This window comes from Bos indicus, chromosome 19, assembly GCF_029378745.1.
Source record: "Bos indicus isolate NIAB-ARS_2022 breed Sahiwal x Tharparkar chromosome 19, NIAB-ARS_B.indTharparkar_mat_pri_1.0, whole genome shotgun sequence".
NCBI classification, from domain to species: domain Eukaryota; kingdom Metazoa; phylum Chordata; class Mammalia; order Artiodactyla; family Bovidae; genus Bos; species Bos indicus.
This window is the reverse complement of record NC_091778.1, coordinates 37181959-37190846: the sequence shown is the minus strand read 5'-3', so window position 1 is coordinate 37190846 and position 8888 is coordinate 37181959. Positions and strand designations below refer to the sequence as shown.

Genomic DNA, 8888 nt, shown 5'->3' with positions numbered 1-8888 from the left:
GATCTGCATGCAGATTTTTCAGGAGGCAGGTAAAGGTGGTTTGGTATTCCCATCTCTTTAAGAATTTTCCAGTTTGTTGTGATCCACACAGTCTAAGGTTTTAGCGTAGTCAATGAAGCAGATGTTTTTCTAGAATTCTCTTTCTTTTTCTATGATCCAGCGGATGTTGGCAATTTGACCTTTGGTTCCTCTGCCTTTTCTAAATCCAGCTTAAACATCTGGAAGTTCTCGGTTCATGTTTTGTCAAAGCCTAGCTTGGAGAATTTTGAGCATTACTTTGCTAGCATGTGAGATGAGTGCAATTGAGAGGTAGTTGAACATTCCTGGGCTTCCCTTGTGACTCAGGTGGTAAAGAACACGCCTGCAATATGGGAGACCTGGGTTCCATCCCTGGGTTGGGAAGATCACCCGGAGAAGAGAAAGGCTGCCCACTCCAGTATTCTGGCTTGGAGTATTCCATGGACTATATGGTCCATGGGGTCACGAAGAGTCGGACACAACTGAGTGAGTTTCACTTTCACTTGAACATTCTTTGGCATTGCCTTTCTTCTCTTAATGGCTGAGAGATGTTTCCAATGTGTGTATTTTCCCATGTATTTTGTTAAGTTTTTGCCATATGTATTTTTTAAAAATAACAGATTTATTAAAATTTAGTTGACATGACATAAATGTATTCATTATAAAGTGTACAATTTAGTGGTTTTTAGAATATTCACAAAATTGTGCATCCATCACCACTGAAATTTCAGAACAATTTCATCACTATGAAAAGAAATCTCTGGTGGTCCAGTGATTAAGAATCTGCCTTGCAATGCAGGGGATGAGGATTTGATCCCTAGCTGGGGAATTAAGTTCCCACATGCTGCAACTGAGACTGGAGGCAGCCAAATAAATAAGTAAACTTTGAAGAAAAGGAATCTCGTATCCATCAGCAGTCAATCTTCATTCCACCTTGCCTAAACCTTGGCAAATACTAATCTATTTTCTCTCTATGAATTTGTCTATTCTGAACATTTCTTAATGGAAACACATAATATGTGGCCTTTTGTGTCCGCTTCTCTCATTTGACATGTTTTCAAGGTTCATCCATGGGGTAACATGTATCATACTTGATGCCCTTTTATCGCTGAATAACAGTCCATTGAGAAGATAGGCTACATTTATCCATTCGTCACTTGCACATTTGGATTGTTTCCACTTCTGAGCTATCCATTATGAATTATGCTGCCATGAGCGTTCTTGTACAGGTGTTTGTGTGGACTTGTTTTCAGTTCTCATGCGTGTATATATAGGAGTGGGATGGCCAGGTCATAGGATAACTGGAGAAGACTCTTAAGAGTTCCTTAGACTTCAAGGAGATCAAACCAGTCAATCCTAAAGGAAATCAACACTGAATATTCATTGGAAGAATTGTGGCTGAAGCTCCAATACTTTGGCCACTTGGTGCAAAGAGCTGAGTCATTAGAAAAGACCCTGATGCTGGGAAAGATTGAAGGCAAAAGGAGAAGGGGGAGGCAGAGGAAGAGATGGTTAGGTAGCATCATCAACTCAATGGACATGAATTTGAGCAAACTTTGGAAGATAGTGGACAGAGGCGCCTGGTGGGCTGCAGTCCATGGGGTTGCAAAATATCAGACATGACTTAGCAACTGAACAACAAGCATATGTTTAACATTTCGAGGAATTGCCAAATTGTTCTCCAAAGTGGCCGTACCATTTTAAAATCCTAGTAACAATGTAAAAGGGTTGCAATTTATTCACATCCTTGTTCATACTTGTTATTACCTGTCTTCAAATTTTGACCATCCTAGTGGGTGTAAGGAATTCTTGCCCGAGTTTCTGCCTGTGGTTTTGTATTTCTCTAATGGTTAATCATGTTGAGCGTGTTTTCATGTGTTTATTGGCCATTTGTATATATTCTTTAGAAAAATATCCATTCATATCCTTTGTGTATATTAAAATTGGGTAATTTATCTTTTTATTGTTGAGTTGTAAGAGGTTTTTGTTTGTTTTTACATATTCTGGACACAAGTCGCTTATCAGATATATGATTTGCAAATATTTTCTCCTATTCTATGGGTTGTCTTTTCATTTTCTTGATATACCTCTGTTTTTATGTTATGCTGTTGTATCCCCTTCAGCATTATAAAGAAATCTGCTTTGTCTTAACTTCTTTCTGAGTTGAATTCAGCTTTGATCTTCAGGTGATGACCTTGGTTTGCTTTGGGTTTCCGTGTGCCTGTGTATCTTTACCTGTTTCTAAAGTGCATACTAGTGTTTTCAGTGTGTCTCTTCTAAGCATACGGTCATCGCTTGGCCAAGCTTCCTTCCTTCCTTCCTTTTCTCTATCCTCACATAATGGCCTCCCCAGACCATGCCTCCTTGGAATAGCCACTGCTGTCACTGGACTGAGGTCCTAAGTTTAGACCCCAAAGAAGATGTGCACCCAAAAACAGAAATATAGACCAACAGAACAAGATAGAAAGCCCAGAGATATACCCACACACCTTATGGGCATCTTATCTTTGACAATGGAGGCAAGAATATACAATGGAGAAACAATAGTCTCCAATAAGTGGTGCTGGGAAAACCGGACAGCTACATGGGGAAAAAAAAAAGGAAATTAGAACACTTCCTAACACCATACCCAAAGATAAACTCAAAGTGAACTAAAGACCTAACTATAAGACTGGAATCTATAAAACTCTTAGAGGAAAACATAGGCAGAACACTCTTAGACAAAAATCACAGCAAGATCCTCTATGACCCACCTTCTAGAGGGAAATATACAGCAAAGGAAATTATATAAACAAGGTGAAACAACCTTGAGAAAATAATAGCAAGTGAAACAACTGACAAAGGATTAATTTCCAAAACATACAAGCAGCTCATGCAGTTCAATACCAGAAAAACAAACAACCCAATCAAAAGTGGGCAGATCACCTAAACAGACATTTCCAAAGATGTACAGATGGCTAATAAAAACATGAAAAGATGCTCAACGTCACTCATTATTAGAGAAATGCAAATCAAAACTACAATGAGGTATCACCTCATGCTGATCAGCATCAATAAATTTACAAACAATAAATGCTGGAGAGGGTGTGAAGAAAAGGGAACCCTCTTGTACTTTTGGTGAGAATATAAATTGATACAGCCACTGTGGAGAACAATATGGAGATTCCTTTAAAAACTAGGAGTAAAACTACCATATGACCCAACAATCCTACTACTGGGCATATATCCTGAGAAGACCATAACTGAAAAGGACACATGTACCCCAGTGTTCATCACAGCACTATTTACAATATCTACTACATGGAAGAAGCCAAGATGTCCATTGACAGATGGATAAGCTGTGGTACATATATACAATGGAATATTACTCAGCCATAGAAAGAAACAGATTTGAATCTGTTCTAATGAGGTGGATGAACCTAGAGCCTATTATACAGAGTGAAATAAGAAAGAGACAGACAAATATCGTATATTAACGCATATATATGGAATCTAGAAAATTGGTACTGATGAACCTATGTGTAGGGCAGCAGTGGAGATGCGGACATAGAGCACAGACTTGTGGACACCGTGGGGGAAGAGGAGGATGGGATGAATTGAGAGAGTATCATGGAAACATGCATTACCATGTGTAAAATAGATAGTGGTGGGAATTTGCTACTGTATGACTCAGGGAGCTCATACAGAGGTGTGGGATAGGGTGGGAGGTGGAAGGGAGGTTCAGGAAGGAGGGGACATCAGTTCAGTTCAGTTCAGTTCAATCACTCAGTCGTGTCCGACTCTTTGCGACCCCATGAATCGCAGCACGCCAGGCCTCCCTGTCCATCACCAATTCCCGGAATTCGCTCAGACTCAGTCCATCGAGTCAGTGATGCCATCCAGCCATCTCATCCTCTGTTTTCCCCTTCTCCTCCTGCCCCCAATCCCTCCCAGCATCAGAGTATTTTCCAATGAGTCAACTCTTCACGTGAGGTGGCCAAAGTACTGGAGTTTCAGCTTCAGCATCATTCCTTCCAAAGAAATCCCAGGGCTGATCTCCTTCAGAATGGACTGGTTGGATCTCCTTGAAGTCCAAGGGACTCTCAAGAGTCTTCTCCAACACCACAGTTCAAAAGCATCAATTCTTTGGCGCTCAGCTTTCTTCACAGTCCGACTCTCACATCCATACATGACCACAGGAAAAACAATAGCCTTGACTAGACGGACCTTTGTTGGCAAAGTAATGTCTCTTCTTTTGAATATCCTATCTAAGTTGGTCATAACTTTTCTTCCAAGGAGTAAGCGTCTTTTAATTTCATGGCTGCAGTCACCATCTGCAGTGATTTTGGAACCCCCCAAAATAAAGTCTGACACTGTGTCCACTATTTCCCCATCTATTTCCCATGAAGTGATGGGACCGGATGCCATGATCTTCGTTGTGAGACGGCCCCTGGTGGACATGAGAAGAATGACAGCTCAGGGCTCCAAATCCACCCTGCCAGTGGCTCTAGATGGGAGGGGTGAGGAGAGGGCCCTTGAGACTGCAGGAGGTGCTGAGAGATGATGCACGTCTTCTTTTTTTTTTTCCTTTTCTTTTTAAAATTTATTTATTTATTTTTAATTGGAGGATAATTGCTTTTCAATATTCTGTTGATTTCTGCCAAACATCAACATGTCCCCCCAGAGGGGACATATATATACTTATAGCTGATTCATTGTACAGGAGACAGGGATCAAGACCATCCCCATGGAAAAGAAATGCAAAAAAGCAAAATGGCTGTCTGGGGAGGCCTTACAAATAGCTGTGAAAAGAAGAGAAGCGAAAAGCAAAGGAGAAAAGGAAAGATATAAACATCTAAATGCAGAGTTCCAAAGAATAGCAAGAAGAGATAAGAAAGCCTTCTTCAGCGATCAATGCAAAGAAATAGAGGAAAACAACAGAATGGGAAAGACTAGGGATCTCTTCAAGAAAATCAGAGATACCAAGGCAACATTTCATGCAAAGATGGGCTCGATAAAGGACAGAAATGGTATGGACCTAACAGAAGCAGAAGATATTAAGAAGAGGTGGCAAGAATACACAGAAGAACTGTACAAAAAACATCTTCACGACCCAGATAATCACGATGGTGTGATCACTGACCTAGAGCCAGACATCCTGGAATGTGAAGTCAAGTGGGCCTTAGAAAGCATCACTACGAACAAAGCTAGTGGAGGTGATGGAATTCCAGTTGAGCTATTTCAAATCCTGAAAGATGATGCTGTGTAAGTGCTGCACTCAATATGCCAGCAAATTTGGAAAACTCAGCAGTGGCCACAGGACTGGAAAAGTCAGTTTTCATTCTAATCCCAAAGAAAGGCAATGCCAAAGAATACTCAAACTACCGCACAATTGCACTCATCTCACATGCTAGTAAAGTAATGCTCAAAATTCTCCAAGCCAGGCTTCAGCAATACGTGAACCATGAACTTCCTGATGTTCAAGCTGGGTTTAGAAAAGGCAGAGGAACCAGAGATCAAATTGCCAACATCCACTGGACCACCAAAAAAGCAAGAGAGTTCCAGAAAAACATCTATTTCTGCTTTATTGACTATGCCAAAGCCTTTGACTGTGTGGATCACAATAAACTGTGGAAAATTCTTCAAGAGATGGGAATACCAGACCACCTGATCTGCCTCTTGAGAAATTTGTATGCAGGTCAGGAAGCAACAGTTAGAACTGGACATGGAACAACAGACTGGTTCCAAATAGGAAAAGGAGTACGTCAAGGCTATATATTGTCACCCTGTTTATTTAACTTATATGCAGAGTACATCATGAGAAATGCTGGACTTGAAGAAACACAAGCTGGAATCAAGATTGCCGGGAGAAATATCAATAACCTCAGATATGCAGATGACACCACCCTTATGGCAGAAAGTGAAGAAGAACTCAAAAGCCTCTTGATGAAAGTGAAAGTGGAGAGTGAAAAAGTTGGCTTAAAGCTCAACATTCAGAAAACGAAGATCATGGCATCTGGTCCCATCACTTCATGGCAAATAGATGGGGAAACAGTAGTAACAGTGTCAGACTTTATTTTTCTGGGCTCCAAAATCACTACAGATGGTGACTGCAGCCATGAAATTAAAAGACGCTTACTCCTTGGAAGGAAAGTTATGACCAACCTAGATAGCATATTCAAAAGCAGAGACATTACTTTGCCAACAAAGGTCCATCTAGTCAAGGCTATTGTTTTTCCTGTAGTCATGTATGGATGTGAGAGTTGGACTGTGAAGAAGGCTGAGCGCCGAACAATTGACACGTTTGAACTGTGGTGTTGGAGAAGACTCTTGAGAGTCCCTTGGACTTCAAGGAGATCCAACCAGTCCATTCTGAAGGAGATCAGCCCTGGGATTTCTTTGGCAGGAATGATGCTGAAGCTGAAACTCCAGTACTTTGGCCACCTCATGCGAAGAGTTGACTTATTGGAAAAGACTCTGATGCTGGGAGGGTTTGGGGGCAAGAGGAGAAGGGGACAACAGAGGATGAGATGGCTGGATGGCATCACTGACTTGATGGACGTGAGTCTGAGTGAATTCCGGGAGTTGGTGATGGACAGGGAGGCCTGGCGTGCTGCGATTCATGGGATTGCAAAGAGTCAGACACGACTGAGCGACTGATCTGATCTGATCTGAGCTGAGCTGATTCATGTTGATGTTTGGCAGAAATCAACAGAATATTGAAAAGCAATTATCCTCCAATTAAAAATAAATAAATTTTAAAAAGAAAAGGAAAAAAAAAAGAAGACGTGCATCATCTCTCAGCACCTTCTGCAGCCTCAAGGGCCCTCTCCTCACCCCTCCCATCTAGAGCCACTGGCAGGGTGGATTTGGAGCCCTGAGCTGTCATTCTTCTCACGTCCACCAGGGGCCGTCCCACACCTCCAAGAGCTTGGCATTTTAATTAATTTCGTCCCTCCTCGTCCTCCCATGTCTCCCAATATCACCTTCGGGTTTAAAGGCCCAGAGCAGCATTCCCTATTACCCAAAGAGCCTATCTTTCTAGCCATCATGATTTAAGCTATCTTGTGGAAAATCAGCCCAATGCATTTCAATACCTCTCTGTTGAAGTTTCCTCCTCTGTAGAATGGGAGTGGTTTCCCACCTCTCTCAGAAATAACATATATAGTATTTAGCGTGGAGCCTGACACTCAGTCGGTGCTAATAAAAGGAAATCGTTTACCAAGGCTTCAAAGTCCTACTAATGTCTCTCTCTCCACAACTCTCCTGAGAGCTCTCCAGGCCAACGATCCTTTGATTTTTTGGTCAATGACGGTATGGGTTTCCTTGGGGTGGGATGCTTTTGTAGCAGGTACAAACTTCCCAGGCCACAAAGTGACCTGTGTGAACATTTTTATTTCCCATAATTGACTTTAATTGCCATCCGACACTACCTTGCAGATGCCGGGTTTGCCGGCACCACGGGTGCGGCCGCCCTGCTGCGCCCGTGCGGTTGGGGCAGAGAGGAAGCGGCTATTTCTACGCTCAGTGCTCAGAACCGTGAGCACGAAGAATGGTTTGTAGCCGAACATCAGTGGGCACCGCACGAGGGAGCCCCTTGTTCCCACGTGCACAGAAGAGAAGGCCGGGGAGGACCGAGGGAGCAGACAGGCACACGGCAAGCTTGGGTCCGGTGGGATTGACCAGGAGAGGGTCTGCTGGAAACGATGGTTCTGTGTGGGAGGACATTTAGGCGTCCTTGAGCACCTGTGACGCGCCTCCCTGGCTGGGGGCTGCTGAGCTGGCGTCCTATGCCACCCAGCCTACGAACGCCTGACGTAAGGAGTCCCTTGAGGGAAGGCCAGAGGATCCGGTTGACAGCGCTGCTGCAGGAAAACAGGGTTTGGGAGGATTGGCTGATTAGATTCCAAAAAAAAAAAATTGCCATCCAAATTTTCTGTGTTGCATTGTATGGAAGCATTTTCTTAAAGAATGCAGGGTTTGCTTCAGTCAATTTTGTTTCTGCATCCTCTTTTCCCTGGGGTTTCAACTAGTGCTGTCAGTAGGGAGAGGGCTTCTGATCTTGGTCACTTTCATTTTCTCTGCTGCATTCTGTGGGGTTCTGGTTCTACTGACCATCACTTTCTGGTCTCTGTTCACCCTGCTGGTGCTCACAACTGGGACCGTTCACTGAGAGGCCGATGGTCCATCCAGCTTATGTCGTCATATCGTATCCTCCTGACCCTCAGCCTCTTCTGGCCCCAGACCCTCTCTCAGCCACTTCTGTGGGAAACTTGGGAGAGGGGGCTGTCTCCAGGCCTTTTTGCCCAGATAAGCCACTCCACTGAGTCTCCTTACATGTACATACATGTCGGGTATTCCGAGAGGATGGTGTCTCCATGCCCTTGCCCAGGAAGCAGGCTGCTTCCTCTCTGAGCTCTGTGCTTCTCCATTCCAGCCCATCCTCTGGGTGGGAAGAGAATGCGCCTTCATAGTGTTTTTACTGAGCCAAGAACTTCAGTATTCCAGGCTTAGCTCCTTTTGCTTCTCTCTGTTTCTTCTGGAACAGCCCTGACCTGGGGACACCCTCGCTGCCATTTGCACTGGGGCAGGGTGGTATGACATACTAAGAAAGAAGCCTGCCACACCTTCACCCTCTCTTCTGGGTTCTCTGAGTAAAGGTCAATGCATGGCGGCAGCATTCCAGTGAAGTTTTGTGCTCATGGTGATGTGCAGGGTGGAACCTGGGTGAGGAATGATGGAGGTTTTCTGAGGTTTTTTGATACTCAGCTCCTTCAAAGGGCAGACGAGCCCGAATTCCTGCTATAGACAAGAAAAAACAGACTTTTCTGAAAGGAATTTTCTGGCAGCATGATGGGTAAGCTGTAGAATCACAAGATAGACTAGAGAAC

General features: G+C 43.5%; 1 non-coding gene across 1 annotated transcript; it reads left to right on the top strand.

Moving 5' to 3' along the window:
* The first annotated feature begins 7436 nt into the window (after positions 1–7436).
* Positions 7437–7570, top strand: LOC139177856 (small nucleolar RNA SNORA43). Its single transcript, XR_011562322.1, has one exon. It is a non-coding gene; the product is annotated as a small nucleolar RNA SNORA43 (small nucleolar RNA).
* The last annotated feature ends 1318 nt before the right edge of the window (positions 7571–8888 follow it).